Source organism: Ascaphus truei, unplaced genomic scaffold, assembly GCF_040206685.1.
Source record: "Ascaphus truei isolate aAscTru1 unplaced genomic scaffold, aAscTru1.hap1 HAP1_SCAFFOLD_152, whole genome shotgun sequence".
Classification (NCBI taxonomy): domain Eukaryota; kingdom Metazoa; phylum Chordata; class Amphibia; order Anura; family Ascaphidae; genus Ascaphus; species Ascaphus truei.
The window spans coordinates 45689-66530 of NW_027454407.1; positions in this window are offsets into that span (position 1 = coordinate 45689).

The following is a 20842-nucleotide window of genomic DNA, read 5'->3' on the forward strand; positions in this document are numbered from 1 at the left end:
CATTTTTCGAAGCTACTTTTTGGCTAATTTCTTATAGGAAGGTCTAGGAGCTCTGAAAATGAACGTGCGTGTCTTTCACTCTTCCCGAGGGACTTAGAAGAATTTTGTGATATTTTTTATTAAAATGGTGTATAAGGGTATATATATAAATATATTTTATGCACTGTATATGAGCTGGCGATTTCTAAGTCTGTGGTTCCGAGAGGGGGTAACCAGGCTCACTAATAAAGGTCAAGCCACTTGGCTGCCAGAATGACCTGCTTCAGCACAGACCAGTAAGGCATTGTGATACGCGTATCCCCGGTATAGTCAGGGGTTAATGGGAGTCGTCCCCGTCCCCCCAGTATACGCCCAGAACCATGGACCCGGTACTTGTGGTTCGGACTGTCTCCAACCAGCCATAATGTTGTGAGAGTGAAATTATGTCTAAGTCCAGCTTTGGTACATTAGAAGCAACTCTGAAACTTAACCTAAGCGTTTATCGAAGCTACTTTTTGGCTAACTTCTTATAGGTAGGTCTAGGAGCTCTGAAAATGAACATGCGCATCTTTCACTCTTCCCGAGGGACTTAGAAGAATTTTGTGATATTTTTATTAAAATGGTGTATAAGGGTATATTTATAAATATATTTTACGCTCTGTATATGAGCTGGCGATTTCTAAGTCTGTGGTTCCGAGAGGGGGTAACCAGGCTCACTAATAAAGGTCAAGCCACTTGGCTGCCAGAATGCCCTGCTTCAGCACAGACCAGTAAGGCATTGTGATACGCGTATCCCCGGTATAGTCAGGGGTTAATGGGAGTCGTCCCCGTCCCCCCAGTATACGCCCAGAACCATGGACCCGGTACTTGTGGTTCGGACTGTCTCCAACCAGCCATAATGTTGTGAGAGTGAAATTATGTCTAAGTCCAGCTTTGGTACATTAGAAGCAACTCTGAAACTTAACCTAAGCATTTTTCGAAGCTACTTTTTGGCTAACTTCTTATAGGAAGGTCTAGGAGCTCTGAAAATGAACGTGCACGTCTTTCACTCTTCCCGAGGGACTTAGAAGAATTTTGTGATATTTTTTATTAAAATGGTGTATAAGGGTATATATATAAATATATTTTATGCACTGTATATGAGCTGGCGATTTCTAAGTCTGTGGTTCCGAGAGGGGGTAACCAGGCTCACTAATAAAGGTCAAGCCACTTGGCTGCCAGAATGCCCTGCTTCAGCACAGACCAGTAAGGCATTGTGATACGCGTATCCCCGGTATAGTCAGGGGTTAATGGGAGTCGTCCCCGTCCCCCCAGTATACGCCCAGAACCATGGACCCGGTACTTGTGGTTCGGACTGTCTCCAACCAGCCATAATGTTGTGAGAGTGAAATTATGTCTAAGTCCAGCTTTGGTACATTAGAAGCAACTCTGAAACTTAACCTAAGCGTTTATCGAAGCTACTTTTTGGCTAACTTCTTATTGGTAGGTCTAGGAGCTCTGAAAATGAACATGCGCGTCTTTCACTTTTCCCGAGGGACTTAGAAGAATTTTGTGATATTTTTTATTAAAATGGTGTATAAGGGTATATATATAAATATATTTTATGCACTGTATATGAGCTGGCGATTTCTAAGTCTGTGGTTCCGAGAGGGGGTAACCAGGCTCACTAATAAAGGTCAAGCCACTTGGCTGCCAGAATGCCCTGCTTCAGCACAGACCAGTAAGGCATTGTGATACGCGTATCCCCGGTATAGTCAGGGGTTAATGGGAGTCGTCCCCGTCCCCCCAGTATACGCCCAGAACCATGGACCCGGTACTTGTGGTTCGGACTCTCTCCAACCAGCCATAATGTTGTGAGAGTGAAATTATGTCTAAGTCCAGCTTTGGTACATTAGAAGCAACTCTGAAACTTAACCTAAGCGTTTTTCGAAGCTACTTTTCAGCTAACTTCTTATAGGAAGGTCTAGGAGCTCTGAATATGAACGTGCGCGTCTTTCACTCTTCCCGAGGGACTTAGAAGAATGTTGTGATATTTTTTATTAAAATGGTGTATAAGGGTTTATATATAAATATATTTTATGCACTGTATATGAGCTGGCGATTTCTAGGTCTGTGGTTCCGAGAGGGGGTAACCAGGCTCACTAATAAAGGTCAAGCCACTTGGCTGCCAGAATGCCCTGCTTCAGCACAGACCAGAAAGGCATTGTGATAAGCGAATCCCCGGTATAGTCAGGGGTTAATGGGAGTCGTCCCCGTCCCCCCAGTATACGCCCAGAACCATGGACCCGGTACTTGTGGTTCGGACTGTCTCCAACCAGCCATAATGTTGTGAGAGTGAAATTATGTCTAAGTCCAGCTTTGGTACATTAGAAGCAACTCTGAAACTTAACCTAAGCGTTTTTCGAAGCTACTTTATGGCTAACTTCTTATAGGAAGGTCTAGGAGCTCTGAAAATGAACGTGCGCATCTTTCACTCTTCCTGAGTGACTTAGAAGAATTTTGTGATATTTTTTTATTAAAATGGTGTATAAGGGTATATATATAAATATATTTTATGCACTGTATATGAGCTGGCGATTTCTAAGTCTGTGGTTCCGAGAGGGGGTAACCAGGCTCACTAATAAAGGTCAAGCCACTTGGCTGCCAGAATGCCCTGCTTCAGCACAGACCAGTAAGGCATTGTGATACGCGTATCCCCGGTATAGTCAGGGGTTAATGGGAGTCGTCCCCGTCCCCCCAGTATACGCCCAGAACCATTGACCCGGTACTTGTGGTTCGGACTGTCTCCAACCAGCCATAATGTTGTGAGAGTGAAATTATGTCTAAGTCCAGCTTTGGTACATTAGAAGCAACTCTGAAACTTAACCTAAGCGTTTTTCGAAGCTACTTTTCGGCTAACTTCTTATAGGAAGGCTCAGGATCTCTGAATATGAACGTGCGTGTCTTTCACTCTTCCCGAGGGACTTAGAAGAATGTTGTGATATTTTTTATTAAAATGGTGTATAAGGGTATATATATAAATATATTTTATGCACTGTATATGAGCTGGCGATTTCTAGGTCTGTGGTTCCGAGAGGGGGTAACCAGGCTCACTAATAAAGGTCAAGCCACTTGGCTGCCAGAATGCCCTGCTTCAGCACAGACCAGTAAGGCATTGTGATACGCGTATCCCCGGTATAGTCAGGGGTTAATGGGAGTCGTCCCCGTCCCCCCAGTATACGCCCAGAACCATGGACCCGGTACTTGTGGTTCGGACTGTCTCCAACCAGCCATAATGTTGTGAGAGTGAAATTATGTCTAAGTCCAGCTTTGGTACATTAGAAGCAACTCTGAAACTTAACCTAAGCATTTTTCGAAGCTACTTTTTGGCTAACTTCTTATAGGAAGGTCTAGGAGCTCTGAAAATGAACGTGCACGTCTTTCACTCTTCCCGAGGGACTTAGAAGAATTTTGTGATATTTTTTATTAAAATGGTGTATAAGGGTATATATATAAATATATTTTATGCACTGTATATGAGCTGGCGATTTCTAAGTCTGTGGTTCCGAGAGGGGGTAACCAGGCTCACTAATAAAGGTCAAGCCACTTGGCTGCCAGAATGCCCTGCTTCAGCACAGACCAGTAAGGCATTGTGATACGCGTATCCCCGGTATAGTCAGGGGTTAATGGGAGTCGTCCCCGTCCCCCCAGTATACGCCCAGAACCATGGACCCGGTACTTGTGGTTCGGACTGTCTCCAACCAGCCATAATGTTGTGAGAGTGAAATTATGTCTAAGTCCAGCTTTGGTACATTAGAAGCAACTCTGAAACTTAACCTAAGCGTTTATCGAAGCTACTTTTTGGCTAACTTCTTATTGGTAGGTCTAGGAGCTCTGAAAATGAACATGCGCGTCTTTCACTTTTCCCGAGGGACTTAGAAGAATTTTGTGATATTTTTTATTAAAATGGTGTATAAGGGTATATATATAAATATATTTTATGCACTGTATATGAGCTGGCGATTTCTAAGTCTGTGGTTCCGAGAGGGGGTAACCAGGCTCACTAATAAAGGTCAAGCCACTTGGCTGCCAGAATGCCCTGCTTCAGCACAGACCAGTAAGGCATTGTGATACGCGTATCCCCGGTATAGTCAGGGGTTAATGGGAGTCGTCCCCGTCCCCCCAGTATACGCCCAGAACCATGGACCCGGTACTTGTGGTTCGGACTCTCTCCAACCAGCCATAATGTTGTGAGAGTGAAATTATGTCTAAGTCCAGCTTTGGTACATTAGAAGCAACTCTGAAACTTAACCTAAGCGTTTTTCGAAGCTACTTTTCAGCTAACTTCTTATAGGAAGGTCTAGGAGCTCTGAATATGAACGTGCGCGTCTTTCACTCTTCCCGAGGGACTTAGAAGAATGTTGTGATATTTTTTATTAAAATGGTGTATAAGGGTTTATATATAAATATATTTTATGCACTGTATATGAGCTGGCGATTTCTAGGTCTGTGGTTCCGAGAGGGGGTAACCAGGCTCACTAATAAAGGTCAAGCCACTTGGCTGCCAGAATGCCCTGCTTCAGCACAGACCAGAAAGGCATTGTGATAAGCGAATCCCCGGTATAGTCAGGGGTTAATGGGAGTCGTCCCCGTCCCCCCAGTATACGCCCAGAACCATGGACCCGGTACTTGTGGTTCGGACTGTCTCCAACCAGCCATAATGTTGTGAGAGTGAAATTATGTCTAAGTCCAGCTTTGGTACATTAGAAGCAACTCTGAAACTTAACCTAAGCGTTTTTCGAAGCTACTTTATGGCTAACTTCTTATAGGAAGGTCTAGGAGCTCTGAAAATGAACGTGCGCATCTTTCACTCTTCCTGAGTGACTTAGAAGAATTTTGTGATATTTTTTTATTAAAATGGTGTATAAGGGTATATATATAAATATATTTTATGCACTGTATATGAGCTGGCGATTTCTAAGTCTGTGGTTCCGAGAGGGGGTAACCAGGCTCACTAATAAAGGTCAAGCCACTTGGCTGCCAGAATGCCCTGCTTCAGCACAGACCAGTAAGGCATTGTGATACGCGTATCCCCGGTATAGTCAGGGGTTAATGGGAGTCGTCCCCGTCCCCCCAGTATACGCCCAGAACCATTGACCCGGTACTTGTGGTTCGGACTGTCTCCAACCAGCCATAATGTTGTGAGAGTGAAATTATGTCTAAGTCCAGCTTTGGTACATTAGAAGCAACTCTGAAACTTAACCTAAGCGTTTTTCGAAGCTACTTTTCGGCTAACTTCTTATAGGAAGGCTCAGGATCTCTGAATATGAACGTGCGTGTCTTTCACTCTTCCCGAGGGACTTAGAAGAATGTTGTGATATTTTTTATTAAAATGGTGTATAAGGGTATATATATAAATATATTTTATGCACTGTATATGAGCTGGCGATTTCTAGGTCTGTGGTTCCGAGAGGGGGTAACCAGGCTCACTAATAAAGGTCAAGCCACTTGGCTGCCAGAATGCCCTGCTTCAGCACAGACCAGAAAGGCATTGTGATAAGCGTATCCCCGGTATAGTCAGGGGTTAATGGGAGTCGTCCCTGTCCCCCCAGTATACGCCCAGAACCATGGACCCGGTACTTGTGGTTCGGACTCTCTCCAACCAGCCATAATGTTGTGAGAGTGAAATTATGTCTAAGTCCAGCTCTGGTACATTAGAAGCAACTCTGAAACTTAACCTAAGCGTTTATCGAAGCTACTTTTCGGCTAACTTCTTATAGGAAGGTCTAGGAGCTCTGAAAATGAACATGCGCGTCTTTCACTCTTCCCGAGGGACTTAGAAGAATTTTGTGATATTTGTTATTAAAATGGTGTATAAGGGTATATATATAAATATATTGTATGCACTGTATATGAGCTGGCGATTTCTAAGTCTGTGGTTCCGAGAGGGGGTAACCAGGCTCACTAATAAAGGTCAAGCCAATTGGCTGCCAGAATGCCCTGCTTCAGCACAGACCAGTAAGGCATTGTGATACGCGTATCCCCGGTATAGTCAAGGGTTAATGGGAGTCGTCCCCGTCCCCCCAGTATACGCCCAGAACCATGGACCCAGTACTTGTGGTTCGGACTGTCTCCAACCAGCCATAATGTTGTGAGAGTGAAATTATGTCTAAGTCCAGTTTCGGTACATTAGAAGCAACTCTGAAACTTAACCTAAGCGTTTTTCGAAGCTTCTTTTTGGATAACTTCTTATAGGAAGGTCTAGGAGCTCTGAAAATGAACGTGCGCGTCTTTCACTCTTCCCGAGGGACTTAGAAGAATTTTGTGATATTTTTTATTAAAATGGTGTATAAGGGTATATATTTAAATATATTTTATGCACTGTAATAGAGCTGGCGATTTCTAAGTCTGTGGTTCCGAGAGGGGGTAACCAGGCTCACTAATAAAGGTCAAGCCAATTGGCTGCCAGAATGCCCTGCTTCAGCACAGACCAGTAAGGCATTGTGATACGCGTATCCCCGGTATAGTCAGGGGTTAATGGGAGTCGTCCCCGTCCCCCCAGTATATGCCCAGAACCATGGACCCAGTACTTGTGGTTCGGACTGTCTCCAACCAGCCTTAATGTTGTGAGAGTGAAATTATGTCTAAGTGCAGCTTCGGTACATTAGAAGCAACTCTGAAACTTAACCTAAGCATTTTTCGAAGCTACTTTTTGGCTAACTTCTTATAGGAAGGTCTAGGAGCTCTGAAAATGAACGTGCGCGTCTTTCACTCTTCCCGAAGGACTTGGAAGAATTTTGTGATATTTTTTATTAAAATGGTGTATAAGGGTATATATATAAATATATTTTATGCACTGTATATGAGCTGGCGATTTCTAAGTCTGTGGTTCCGAGAGGGGGTAACCATGCTCACTAATAAAGGTCAAGCCAATTGGCTGCCAGAATGCCCTGCTTCAGCACAGACCAGTAAGGCATTGTGATACGCGTATCCCCGGTATAGTCAGGGGTTAATGGGAGTCGTCCCCGTCCCCCCAGTATACGCCCAGAACCATTGACCCGGTACTTGTGGTTCGGACTGTCTCCAACCAGCCATAATGTTGTGAGAGTGAAATTATGTCTAAGTCCAGCTTTGGTACATTAGAAGCAACTCTGAAACTTAACCTAAGCGTTTATCGAAGCTACTTTTCGGCTAACTTCTTATAGGAAGGTCTAGGAGCTCTGAAAATAAACATGCGCGTCTTTCACTTTTCCCGAGGGACTTAGAAGAATTTTGTGATATTTTTTATTAAAATGGTGTATAAGGGTATATATATAAATATATTGTATGCACTGTAATAGAGCTGGCGATTTCTAAGTCTGTGGTTCCGAGAGGGGGTAACCAGGCTCACTAATAAAGGTCAAGCCACTTGGCTGCCAGAATGCCCTGCTTCAGCACAGACCAGTAAGGCATTGTGATAAGCGAATCCCCGGTATAGTCAGGGGTTAATGGGAGTCGTCCCCGTCCCCCCAGTATACGCCCAGAACCATGGACCCGGTACTTGTAGTTCGGACTGTCTCCAACCAGCCATAATGTTGTGAGAGTGAAATTATGTCTAAGTCCAGCTTCGGTACATTAGAAGCAACTCTGAAACTTAACCTAAGCGTTTTTCAAAGCTTCTTTTCGGCTAACTTCTTATAGGAAGGTCTAGGAGCTCTTAAAATGAATGTGCGCGTCTTTCACTCTTCCCGAGGGACTTAGAAGAATTTTGTGATATTTTTTATTAAAATGGTGTATAAGGGTATATATATAAATATATTTTATGCACTGTATATGAGCTGGCGATTTCTAAGTCTGTGGTTCCGAGAGGGGGTAACCAGGCTCACTAATAAAGGTCAAGCCACTTGGCTGCCAGAATGCCCTGCTTCAGCACAGACCAGAAAGGCATTGTGATAAGCGAATCCCCGGTATAGTAAGGGGTTAATGGGAGTTGTCCCCGTCCCCCCAGTATACGCCCAGAACCATGGACCCGGTACTTGTGGTTCGGACTGTCTCCAACCAGCCATAAAGTTGCAAGAGTGAAATTATGTCTAAATCCAGCTTTGGTACATTAGAAGCAACTCTGAAACTTAACCTAAGCGTTTTTCGAAGCTACTTTATGGCTAACTTCTTATAGGAAGGTCTAGGAGCTCTGAAAATGAACGTGCGCGTCTTTCACTCTTCCTGAGGGACTTAAAGAATTTTGTGATATTTTTTTATTAAAATGGTGTATAAGGGTATATATATAAATATATTTTATGCACTGTATATGAGCTGGCGATTTCTAAGTCTGTGGTTCCGAGAGGGGGTAACCAGGCTCACTAATAAAGGTCAAGCCACTTGGCTGCCAGAATGCCCTGCTTCAGCACAGACCAGTAAGGCATTGTGATACGCGTATCCCCGGTATAGTCAGGGGTTAATGGGAGTCATCCCCGTCCCCCCAGTATACGCCCAGAACCATTGACCCGGTACTTGTGGTTCGGACTGTCTCCAACCAGCCATAATGTTGTGAGAGTGAAATTATGTCTAAGTCCAGCTTTGGTACATTAGAAGCAACTCTGAAACTTAACCTAAGCGTTTTTCGAAGCTACTTTTCGGCTAACTTCTTATAGGAAGGTCTAGGATATCTGAATATGAACGTGCGCGTCTTTCACTCTTCCCGAGGGACTTAGAAGAATGTTGTGATATTTTTTATTAAAATGGTGTATAAGGGTATATATATAAATATATTTTATGCACTGTATATGAGCTGGCGATTTCTAGGTCTGTGGTTCCGAGAGGGGGTAACCAGGCTCACTAATAAAGGTCAAGCCACTTGGCTGCCAGAATGCCCTGCTTCAGCACAGACCAGAAAGGCATTGTGATAAGCGAATCCCCGGTATAGTCAGGGGTTAATGGGAGTCGTCCCCGTCCCCCCAGTATACGCCCAGAACCATGGACCCGGTACTTGTGGTTCGGACTGTCTCCAACAAGCCATAAAGTTGTGAGAGTGAAATTATGTCTAAGTCCAGCTTTGGTACATTAGAAGCAACTCTGAAACTTAACCTAAGCATTTTTCGAAGCTACTTTATGGCTAACTTCTTATAGGAAGGTCTAGGAGCTCTGAAAATGAACGTGCGCGTCTTTCTCTCTTCCTGAGGGACTTAGAAGAATTTTGTGATATTTTTTTATTAAAATGGTGTATAAGGGTATATATATAAATATATTGTATGCACTGTATATGAGCTGGCGATTTCTAAGTCTGTGGTTCCAAGAGGGGGTAACCAGGCTCACTAATAAAGGTCAAGCCACTTGGCTGCCAGAATGCCCTGCTTCAGCACAGACCAGTAAGGCATTGTGATACGCGTATCCCCGGTATAGTCAGGGGTTAATGGGAGTCGTCCCCGTCCCCCCAGTATACGCCCAGAACCATTGACCCGGTACTTGTGGTTCGGACTGTCTCCAACCAGCCATAATGTTGTGAGAGTGAAATTATGTCTAAGTCCAGCTTTGGTACATTAGAAGCAACTCTGAAACTTAACCTAAGCGTTTTTCGAAGCTACTTTTCGGCTAACTTCTTATAGGAAGGTCTAGGAGCTCTGAAAATGAACGTGCGCGTCTTTCACTCTTCCCGAGGGACTTAGAAGAATGTTGTGATATTTTTTATTAAAATGGTGTATTTGGGTATATATATAAATATATTTTATGCACTGTATATGAGCTGGCGATTTCTAGGTCTGTGGTTCCGAGAGGGGGTAACCAGGCTCACTAATAAAGGTCAAGCCACTTGGCTGCCAGAATGCCCTGCTTCAGCACAGACCAGAAAGGCATTGTGATACGCGTATCCCCGGTATAGTCAGGGGTTAATGGGAGTCGTCCCCGTCCCCCCAGTATACGCCCAGAACCATGGACCCGGTACTTGTGGTTCGGACTGTCTCCAACCAGCCATAAAGTTGTGAGAGTGAAATTATGTCTAAGTCCAGCTTTGGTACATTAGAAGCAACTCTGAAACTTAACCTAAGCATTTTTCGAAGCTACTTTATGGCTAACTTCTTATAGGAAGGTCTAGGAGCTCTGAAAATGAATGTGCGCGTCTTTCACTCTTCCCAAGGGACTTTGAAGAATTTTGTGATATTTTTTATTAAAATGGTGTATAAGGGTATATATATAAATATAGTTTATGCACTGTATATGAGCTGGCGATTTCTAAGTCTGTGGTTCCGAGAGGGGGTAACCAGGCTCACTAATAAAGGTCAAGCCACTTGGCTGCCAGAATGCCCTGCTTCAGCACAGACTAGAAAGGCATTGTGATACGCGTATCCCCGGTATAGTCAGGGGTTAATGGGAGTCGTCCCCGTCCCCCCAGTATACGCCCAGAACCATGGACCCGGTACTTGTGGTTCGGACTGTCTCCAACCAGCCATAAAGTTGTGAGAGTGAAATTATGTCTAAGTCCAGCTTTGGTACATTAGAAGCAACTCTGAAACTTAACCTAAGCATTTTTCGAAGCTACTTTATGGCTAACTTCTTATAGGAAGGTCTAGGAGCTCTGAAAATGAACGTGCGCGTCTTTCTCTCTTCCTGAGGGACTTAGAAGAATTTTGTGATATTTTTTTATTAAAATGGTGTATAAGGGTATATATATAAATATATTGTATGCACTGTATATGAGCTGGCGATTTCTAAGTCTGTGGTTCCAAGAGGGGGTAACCAGGCTCACTAATAAAGGTCAAGCCACTTGGCTGCCAGAATGCCCTGCTTCAGCACAGACCAGTAAGGCATTGTGATACGCGTATCCCCGGTATAGTCAGGGGTTAATGGGAGTCGTCCCCGTCCCCCCAGTATACGCCCAGAACCATTGACCCGGTACTTGTGGTTCGGACTGTCTCCAACCAGCCATAATGTTGTGAGAGTGAAATTATGTCTAAGTCCAGCTTTGGTACATTAGAAGCAACTCTGAAACTTAACCTAAGCGTTTTTCGAAGCTACTTTTCGGCTAACTTCTTATAGGAAGGTCTAGGAGCTCTGAATATGAACGTGCGCGTCTTTCACTCTTCCCGAGGGACTTAGAAGAATGTTGTGATATTTTTTATTAAAATGGTGTATTTGGGTATATATATAAATATATTTTATGCACTGTATATGAGCTGGCGATTTCTAGGTCTGTGGTTCCGAGAGGGGGTAACCAGGCTCACTAATAAAGGTCAAGCCACTTGGCTGCCAGAATGCCCTGCTTCAGCACAGACCAGAAAGGCATTGTGATACGCGTATCCCCGGTATTGTCAGGGGTTAATGGGAGTCGTCCCCATCCCCCCAGTATACGCCCAGAACCATGGACCCGGTACTTGTGGTTCGGACTGTCTCCAACCAGCCATAATGTTGTGAGAGTGAAATTATGTCTAACTCCAGCTTTGGTACATTAGCAGCAACTCTGAAACTTAACCTAAGCGTTTTTCGAAGCTACTTTTTGGCTAACTTCTTATAGGAAGGTCTAGGAGCTCTGAAAATGAATGTGCGCGTCTTTCACTCTTCCCAAGGGACTTTGAAGAATTTTGTGATATTTTTTATTAAAATGGTGTATAAGGGTATATATATAAATATAGTTTATGCACTGTATATGAGCTGGCGATTTCTAAGTCTGTGGTTCCGAGAGGGGGTAACCAGGCTCACTAATAAAGGTCAAGCCACTTGGCTGCCAGAATGCCCTGCTTCAGCACAGACTAGAAAGGCATTGTGATACGCGTATCCCCGGTATAGTCAGGGGTTAATGGGAGTCGTCGCCGTCCCCCCAGTATATGCCCAGAACCATGGACCCGGTACTTGTGGTTCGGACTCTCTCCAACCAGCCATAATGTAGTGAGAGTGAAATTATGTCTAAGTCCAGCTTTGGTACATTAGAAGCAACTCTGAAACTTAACCTAAGCGTTTTTCGAAGCTACTTTTCAGCTAACTTCTTATAGGAAGGTCTAGGAGCTCTGAAAATGTACGTGCGCATCTTTCACTCTTCCTGAGTGACTTAGAAGAATTTTGTGATATTTTTTTATTAAAATGGTGTATAAGGGTATATATATAAATATATTGTATGCACTGTATATGAGCTGGCGATTTCTAAGTCTGTGGTTCTGAGAGGGGGAAACCAGGCTCACTAATAAAGGTCAAGCCACTTGGCTGCCAGAATGCCCTGCTTCAGCACAGACCAGTAAGGCATTGTGATACGCGTATCCCCGGTATAGTCAGGGGTTAATGGGAGTCGTCCCGTCCCCCCAGTATACGCCCAGAACCATTGTCCCGGTACTTGTGGTTCGGACTGTCTCCAACCAGCCATAATGTTGTGAGAGTGAAATTATGTCTAAGTCCAGCTTTGGTACATTAGAAGCAACTCTGAAACTTAACCTAAGCGTTTTTCGAAGCTACTTTTCGGCTAACTTCTTATAGGAAGGTCTAGGATCTCTGAATATGAACGTGCGCGTCTTTCACTCTTCCCGAGGGACTTAGAAGAATGTTGTGATATTTTTTATTAAAATGGTGTATAAGGGTATATATATAAATATATTTTATGCACTGTATATGAGCTGGCGATTTCTAGGTCTGTGGTTCCGAGAGGGGGTAACCAGGCTCACTAATAAAGGTCAAGCCACTTGGCTGCCAGAATGCCCTGCTTCAGCACAGACCAGTAAGGCATTGTGATACGCGTATCCCCGGTATAGTCAGGGGTTAATGGGAGTCGTCCCGTCCCCCCAGTATACGCCCAGAACCATTGTCCCGGTACTTGTGGTTCGGACTGTCTCCAACCAGCCATAATGTTGTGAGAGTGAAATTATGTCTAAGTCCAGCTTTGGTACATTAGAAGCAACTCTGAAACTTAACCTAAGCGTTTTTCGAAGCTACTTTTCGGCTAACTTCTTATAGGAAGGTCTAGGATCTCTGAATATGAACGTGCGCGTCTTTCACTCTTCCCGAGGGACTTAGAAGAATGTTGTGATATTTTTTATTAAAATGGTGTATAAGGGTATATATATAAATATATTTTATGCACTGTATATGAGCTGGCGATTTCTAGGTCTGTGGTTCCGAGAGGGGGTAACCAGGCTCACTAATAAAGGTCAAGCCACTTGGCTGCCAGAATGCCCTGCTTCAGCACAGACCAGAAAGGCATTGTGATAAGCGAATCCCCGGTATAGTCAGGGGTTAATGGGAGTCGTCCCCGTCCCCCCAGTATACGCCCAGAACCATGGACCCGGTACTTGTAGTTCGGACTGTCTCCAACCAGCCATAATGTTGTGAGAGTGAAATTATGTCTAAATCCAGCTTCGGTACATTAGAAGCAACTCTGAAACTTAACCTAAGCGTTTTTCAAAGCTTCTTTTTGGCTAACTTCTTATAGGAAGGTCTAGGAGCTCTGAAAATGAACGTGCGCATCTTTCACTCTTCCCGAGGGACTTAGAAGAATTTTGTGATATTTTTTATTAAAATGGTGTATAAGGGTATATATATAAATATATTTTATGCACTGTAATAGAGCTGGCGATTTCTAAGTCTGTGGTTCCGAGAGGGGGTAACCAGGCTCACTAATAAAGGTCAAGCCACTTGGCTGCCAGAATGTCCTGCTTCAGCACAGACCAGAAAGGCATTGTGATAAGCGAATCCCCGGTATAGTCAGGGGTTAATGGGAGTCGTCCCCGTCCCCCCAGTATACGCCCAGAACCATGGACCCGGTACTTGTGGTTCGGACTGTCTCCAACCAGCCATAAAGTTGTGAGAGTGAAATTATGTCTAAGTCCAGCTTTGGTACATTAGAAGCAACTCTGAAACTTAACCTAAGCGTTTTTCGAAGCTACTTTATGGCTAACTTCTTATAGGAAGGTCTAGGAGCTCTGAAAATGAACGTGCGCGTCTTTCTCTCTTCCTGAGGGACTTAGAAGAATTTTGTGATATTTTTTTATTAAAATGGTGTATAAGGGTATATATATAAATATATTTTATGCACTGTATATGAGCTGGCGATTTCTAAGTCTGTGGTTCCGAGAGGGGGTAACCAGGCTCACTAATAAAGGTCAAGCCACTTGGCTGCCAGAATGCCCTGCTTCAGCACAGACCAGAAAGGCATTGTGATAAGCGTATCCCCGGTATAGTCAGGGGTTAATGGGAGTCGTCCCTGTCCCCCCAGTATACGCCCAGAACCATGGACCCGGTACTTGTGGTTCGGACTCTCTCCAACCAGCCATAATGTTGTGAGAGTGAAATTATGTCTAAGTCCAGCTTTGGTACATTAGAAGCAACTCTGAAACTTAACCTAAGCGTTTATCGAAGCTACTTTTCGGCTAACTTCTTATAGGAAGGTCTAGGAGCTCTGAAAATGAACATGCGCGTCTTTCACTCTTCCCGAGGGACTTAGAAGAATTTTGTGATATTTTTTATTAAAATGGTGTATAAGGGTATATATATAAATATATTGTATGCACTGTATATGAGCTGGCGATTTCTAAGTCTGTGGTTCCGAGAGGGGGTAACCAGGCTCACTAATAAAGGTCAAGCCACTTGGCTGCCAGAATGCCCTGCTTCAGCACAGACCAGTAAGGCATTGTGATACGCGTATCCCCGGTATAGTCAGGGGTTAATGGGAGTCGTCCCCGTCCCCCCAGTATACGCCCAGAACCATTGACCCGGTACTTGTGGTTCGGACTGTCTCCAACCAGCCATAATGTTGTGAGAGTGAAATTATGTCTAAGTCCAGCTTTGGTACATTAGAAGCAACTCTGAAACTTAACCTAAGCGTTTTTCGAAGCTACTTTTCGGCTAACTTCTTATAGGAAGGTCTAGGAGCTCTGAATATGAACGTGCGCGTCTTTCACTCTTCCCGAGGGACTTAGAAGAATGTTGTGATATTTTTTATTAAAATGGTGTATAAGGGTATATATAAATATATTTTATGCACTGTATATGAGCTGGCGATTTCTAGGTCTGTGGTTCCGAGAGGGGGTAACCAGGCTCACTAATAAAGGTCAAGCCACTTGGCTGCCAGAATGCCCTGCTTCAGCACAGACCAGAAAGGCATTGTGATACGCGTATCCCCGGTATAGTCAGGGGTTAATGGGAGTCGTCCCCGTCCCCCCAGTATACGCCCAGAACCATGGACCCGGTACTTGTGGTTCGGACTGTCTCCAACCAGCCATAATGTTGTGAGAGTGAAATTATGTCTAAGTCCAGCTTTGGTACATTAGAAGCAACTCTCAAACTTAACCTAAGCGTTTTTCGAAGCTACTTTTTGGCTAACTTCTTATAGGAAGGTCTAGGAGCTCTGAAAATGAACGTGCGCGTCTTTCACTCTTCCCGAGGGACTTAGAAGAATTTTGTGATATTTTTTATTAAAATGGTGTATAAGGGTATATATATAAATATATTTTATGCACTGTATATGAGCTGGCGATTTCTAAGTCTGTGGTTCCGAGAGGGGGTAACCAGGCTCACTAATAAAGGTCAAGACACTTGGCTGCCAGAATGCCCTGCTTCAGCACAGACCAGAAAGGCATTGTGATAAGCGTATCCCCGGTATAGTCAGGGGTTAATGGGAGTCGTCCCCGTCCCCCCAGTATACACCCAGAACCATGGACCCGGTACTTGTGGTTCGGACTGTCTCCAACCAGCCATAATGTTGTGAGAGTGAAATTATGTCTAAGTCCAGCTTTGGTACATTAGAAGCAACTCTGAAACTTAACCTAAGCGTTTTTCGAAGCTACTTTTTGGCTAACTTCTTATAGGAAGGTCTAGGAGCTCTGAAAATGAACGTGCGCGTCTTTCACTCTTCCCGAGGGACTTAGAAGAATTTTGTGATATTTTTTATTAAAATGGTGTATAAGGGTATATATATAAATATATTTTATGCACTGTATATGAGCTGGCGATTTCTAAGTCTGTGGTTCCGAGAGGGGGTAACCAGGCTCACTAATAAAGGTCAAGCCACTTGGCTGCCAGAATGCCCTGCTTCAGCACAGACCAGTAAGGCATTGTGATACGCGTATCCCGGTATAGTCAGGGGTTAATGGGAGTCGTCCCCGTCCCCCCAGTATACGCCCAGAACCATGGACCCGGTACTTGTGGTTCGGACTGTCTCCAACCAGCCATAATGTGAGAGTGAAATTATGTCTAAGTCCAGCTTTGGTACATTAGAAGCAACTCTGAAACTTAACCTAAGCGTTTTTCGAAGCTACTTTTTGGCTAACTTCTTATAGGAAGGTCTAGGAGCTCTGAAAATGAACGTGCGCGTCTTTCACTCTTCCCGAGGGACTTAGAAGAATTTTGTGATATTTTTTATTAAAATGGTGTATAAGGGTATATATATAAATATATTTTATGCACTGTATATGAGCTGGCGATTTCTAAGTCTGTGGTTCCGAGAGGGGGTAACCAGGCTCACTAATAAAGGTCAAGACACTTGGCTGCCAGAATGCCCTGCTTCAGCACAGACCAGAAAGGCATTGTGATAAGCGTATCCCCGGTATAGTCAGGGGTTAATGGGAGTCGTCCCCGTCCCCCCAGTATACACCCAGAACCATGGACCCGGTACTTGTGGTTCGGACTGTCTCCAACCAGCCATAATGTTGTGAGAGTGAAATTATGTCTAAGTCCAGCTTTGGTACATTAGAAGCAACTCTGAAACTTAACCTAAGCGTTTTTCGAAGCTACTTTTTGGCTAACTTCTTATAGGAAGGTCTAGGAGCTCTGAAAATGAACGTGCGCGTCTTTCACTCTTCCCGAGGGACTTAGAAGAATTTTGTGATATTTTTTATTAAAATGGTGTATAAGGGTATATATATAAATATATTTTATGCACTGTATATGAGCTGGCGATTTCTAAGTCTGTGGTTCCGAGAGGGGGTAACCAGGCTCACTAATAAAGGTCAAGCCACTTGGCTGCCAGAATGCCCTGCTTCAGCACAGACCAGTAAGGCATTGTGATACGCGTATCCCGGTATAGTCAGGGGTTAATGGGAGTCGTCCCCGTCCCCCCAGTATACGCCCAGAACCATGGACCCGGTACTTGTGGTTCGGACTGTCTCCAACCAGCCATAATGTTGTGAGAGTGAAATTATGTCTAAGTCCAGCTTCGGTACATTAGAAGCAACTCTGAAACTTAACCTAAGCGTTTTTCGAAGCTACTTTTTGGCTAACTTCTTATAGGAAGGTCTAGGAGCTCTGAAAATGAACGTGCGCGTCTTTCACTCTTCCCGAGGGACTTAGAAGAATTTTGTGATATTTTTTATTAAAATGGTGTATAAGGGTATATATATAAATATATTTTATGCACTGTATATGAGCTGGCAATTTCTAAGTCTGTGGTTCCGAGAGGGGGTAACCAGGCTCACTAATAAAGGTCAAGCCACTTGGCTGCCAGAATGCCCTGCTTCAGCACAGACCAGTAAGGCATTGTGATACGCGTATCCCCGGTATAGTCAGGGGTTAATGGGAGTCGTCCCCGTCCCCCCAGTATACGCCCAGAACCATGGACCCGGTACTTGTGGTTCGGACTGTCTCCAACCAGCCATAATGTGAGAGTGAAATTATGTCTAAGTCCAGCTTTGGTACATTAGAAGCAACTCTGAAACTTAACCTAAGTGTTTTTCGAAGCTACTTTTTGGCTAACTTCTTATAGGAAGGTCTAGGAGATCTGAAAATGAACGTACGCATCTTTCACTCTTCCCGAGGGACTTAGAAGAATTTTGTGATATTTTTTATTAAAATGGTGTATAAGGGTATATATATATATAAATATATTTTATGCACTGTATATGAGCTGGCGATTTCTAAGTCTGTGGTTCCGAGAGGGGGTAACCAGGCTCACTAATAAAGGTCAAGCCACTTGGCTGCCAGAATGCCCTGCTTCAGCACAGACCAGAAAGGCATTGTGATAAGTGTATCCCCGGTATAGTCAGGGGTTAATGGGAGTCGTCCCCGTCCCCCCAGTATACGCCCAGAACCATGGTTCCGGTACTTGTGGTTCGGACTGTCTCCAACCAGCCATAATGTTGTGAGAGTGAAATTATGTCTAAGTCCAGCTTTGGTACATTAGAAGCAACTCTGAAACTTAACCTAAGCGTTTTTCGAAGCTACTTTTTGGCTAACTTCTTATAGGAAGGTCTAGGAGCTCTGAAAATGAACGTGCGCGTCTTTCACTCTTCCCGAGGGACTTAGAAGAATTTTGTGATATTTTTTATTAAAATGGTGTATAAGGGTATATATATAAATATATTTTATGCACTGTATATGAGCTGGCGATTTCTAAGTCTGTGGTTCTGAGAGGGGGTGACCAGGCTCACTAATAAAGGTCAAGACACTTGGCTGCCAGAATGCCCTGCTTCAGCACAGACCAGAAAGGCATTGTGATAAGCGTATCCCCGGTATAGTCAGGGGTTAATGGGAGTCGTCCCCGTCCCCCCAGTATACGCCCAGAACCATGGACCCGGTACTTGTGGTTCGGACTGTCTCCAACCAGCCATAATGTTGTGAGAGTGAAATTATGTCTAAGTCCAGCTTTGGTACATTAGAAGCAACTCTCACACTTAACCTAAGCATTTTTCGAAGCTACTTTTTGGCTAACTTCTTATAGGAAGGTCTAGGAGCTCTGAAAATGAACGTGCGCGTCTTTCACTCTTCCCGAGGGACTTAGAAGAATTTTGTGATATTTTTTATTAAAATGGTGTATAAGGATATATATATAAATATATTTTATGCACTGTATATGAGCTGGCGATTTCTAAGTCTGTGGTTCCGAGAGGGGGTAACCAGGCTCACTAATAAAGGTCAAGCCACTTGGCTGCCAGAATGCCCTGCTTCAGCACAGACCAGTAAGGCATTGTGATACGCGTATCCCCGGTATTGTCAGGGGTTAATGGGAGTCGTCCCCGTCCCCCCAGTATACGCCCAGAACCATGGTTCCGGTACTTGTGGTTCGGACTGTCTCCAACCAGCCATAATGTTGTGAGAGTGAAATTATGTCTAAGTCCAGCTTTGGTACATTAGAAGCAACTCTGAAACTTAACCTAAGCGTTTTTCGAAGCTACTTTTTTGCTAACTTCTTATAGGAAGGTCTAGGAGCTCTGAAAATAAACGTGCGCGTCTTTCACTCTTCCCGAGGGACTTAGAAGAATTTTGTGATATTTTTTATTAAAATGGTGTATAAGGGTATATATATAAATATATTTTATGCACTGTATATGAGCTGGCGATTTCTAAGTCAGTGGTTCCGAGAGGGGGTAACCAGGCTCACTAATAAAGGTCAAGACACTTGGCTGCCAGAATGCCCTGCTTCAGCACAGACCAGAAAGGCATTGTGATAAGCGTATCCCCGGTATAGTCAGGGGTTAATGGGAGTCGTCCCCGTCCCCCCGGTATACGCCCAGAACCATGGACCCGGTACTTGTGGTTCGGACTGTCTCCATCCAGCCATAATGTTGTGAGAGTGAAATTATGTCTAAGTCCAGCTTCGGTACATTAGAAGCAACTCTGAAACTTAACCTAAGCGTTTTTCGAAGCTACTTTTTGGCTAACTTCTTATAGGAAGGTCTAGGAGCTCTGAAAATGAACGTGCGCGTCTTTCACTCTTCCCGAGGGACTTAGAAGAATTTTGTGATATTTTTTATTAAAATGGTGTATAAGGGTATATATATAAATATATTTTATGCACTGTATATGAGCTGGCGATTTCTAAGTCTGTGGATCCGAGAGGGGATAACCAGGCTCACTAATAAAGGTCAAGCCACTTGGCTGCCAGAATGCCCTGCTTCAGCACAGACCAGAAAGGCATTGTGATAAGCGTATCCCCGGTATAGTCAGGGGTTAATGGGAGTCGTCCCCGTCCCCCCAGTATACACCCAGAACCATGGTTCCGGTACTTGTGGTTCGGACTGTCTCCAACCAGCCATAATGTTGTGAGAGTGAAATTATGTCTAAGTCCAGCTTTGGTACATTAGAAGAAACTCTGAAACTTAACCTAAGCGTTTTTCGAAGCTACTTTTTGGCTAACTTCTTATAGGAAGGTCTAGGAGCTCTGAAAATGAACGTGCGCGTCTTTCACTCTTCCCGAGGGACTTAGAAGAATTTTGTGATATTTTTTATTAAAATGGTGTATAAGGGTATATCTATAAATATATTTTATGCACTGTATATGAGCTGGCGATTTCTAAGTCTGTGGTTCCGAGAGGGGGTAACCAGGCTCACTAATAAAGGTCAAGACACTTGGCTGCCAAAATGCCCTGCTTCAGCACAGACCAGAAAGGCATTGTGATAAGCGTATCCCCGGTATAGTCAGGGGTTAATGGGAGTCGTCCCCGTCCCCCCAGTATACACCCAGAACCATGGACCCGGTACTTGTGGTTCGGACTGTCTCCAACCAGCCATAATGTTGTGAGAGTGAAATTATGTCTAAGTCCAGCTTTGGTACATTAGAAGCAACTCTGAAAAATAACCTAAGCGTTTTTCGAAGCTATTTTTTGGCTAACTTCTTATAGGAAGGTCTAGGAGCTCTGAAAATGAACGTGCGCGTCTTTCACTCTTCCCGAGGGACTTAGAAGAATTTTGTGATATTTTTTATTAAAATGGTGTATAAGGGTATATATATAAATATATTTTATGCACTGTACATGAGCTGGCGATTTCTAAGTCTGTGGTTCCGAGAGGGGGTAACCAGGCTCACTAATAAAGGTCAAGACACTTGGCTGCCAGAATGCCCTGCTTCAGCACAGACCAGAAAGGCATTGTGATAAGCGTATCCCCGGTATAGTCAGGGGTTAATGGGAGTCGTCCCCGTCCCCCCAGTATACACCCAGAACCATGGACCCGGTACTTGTGGTTCGGACTGTCTCCAACCAGCCATAATGTTGTGAGAGTGAAA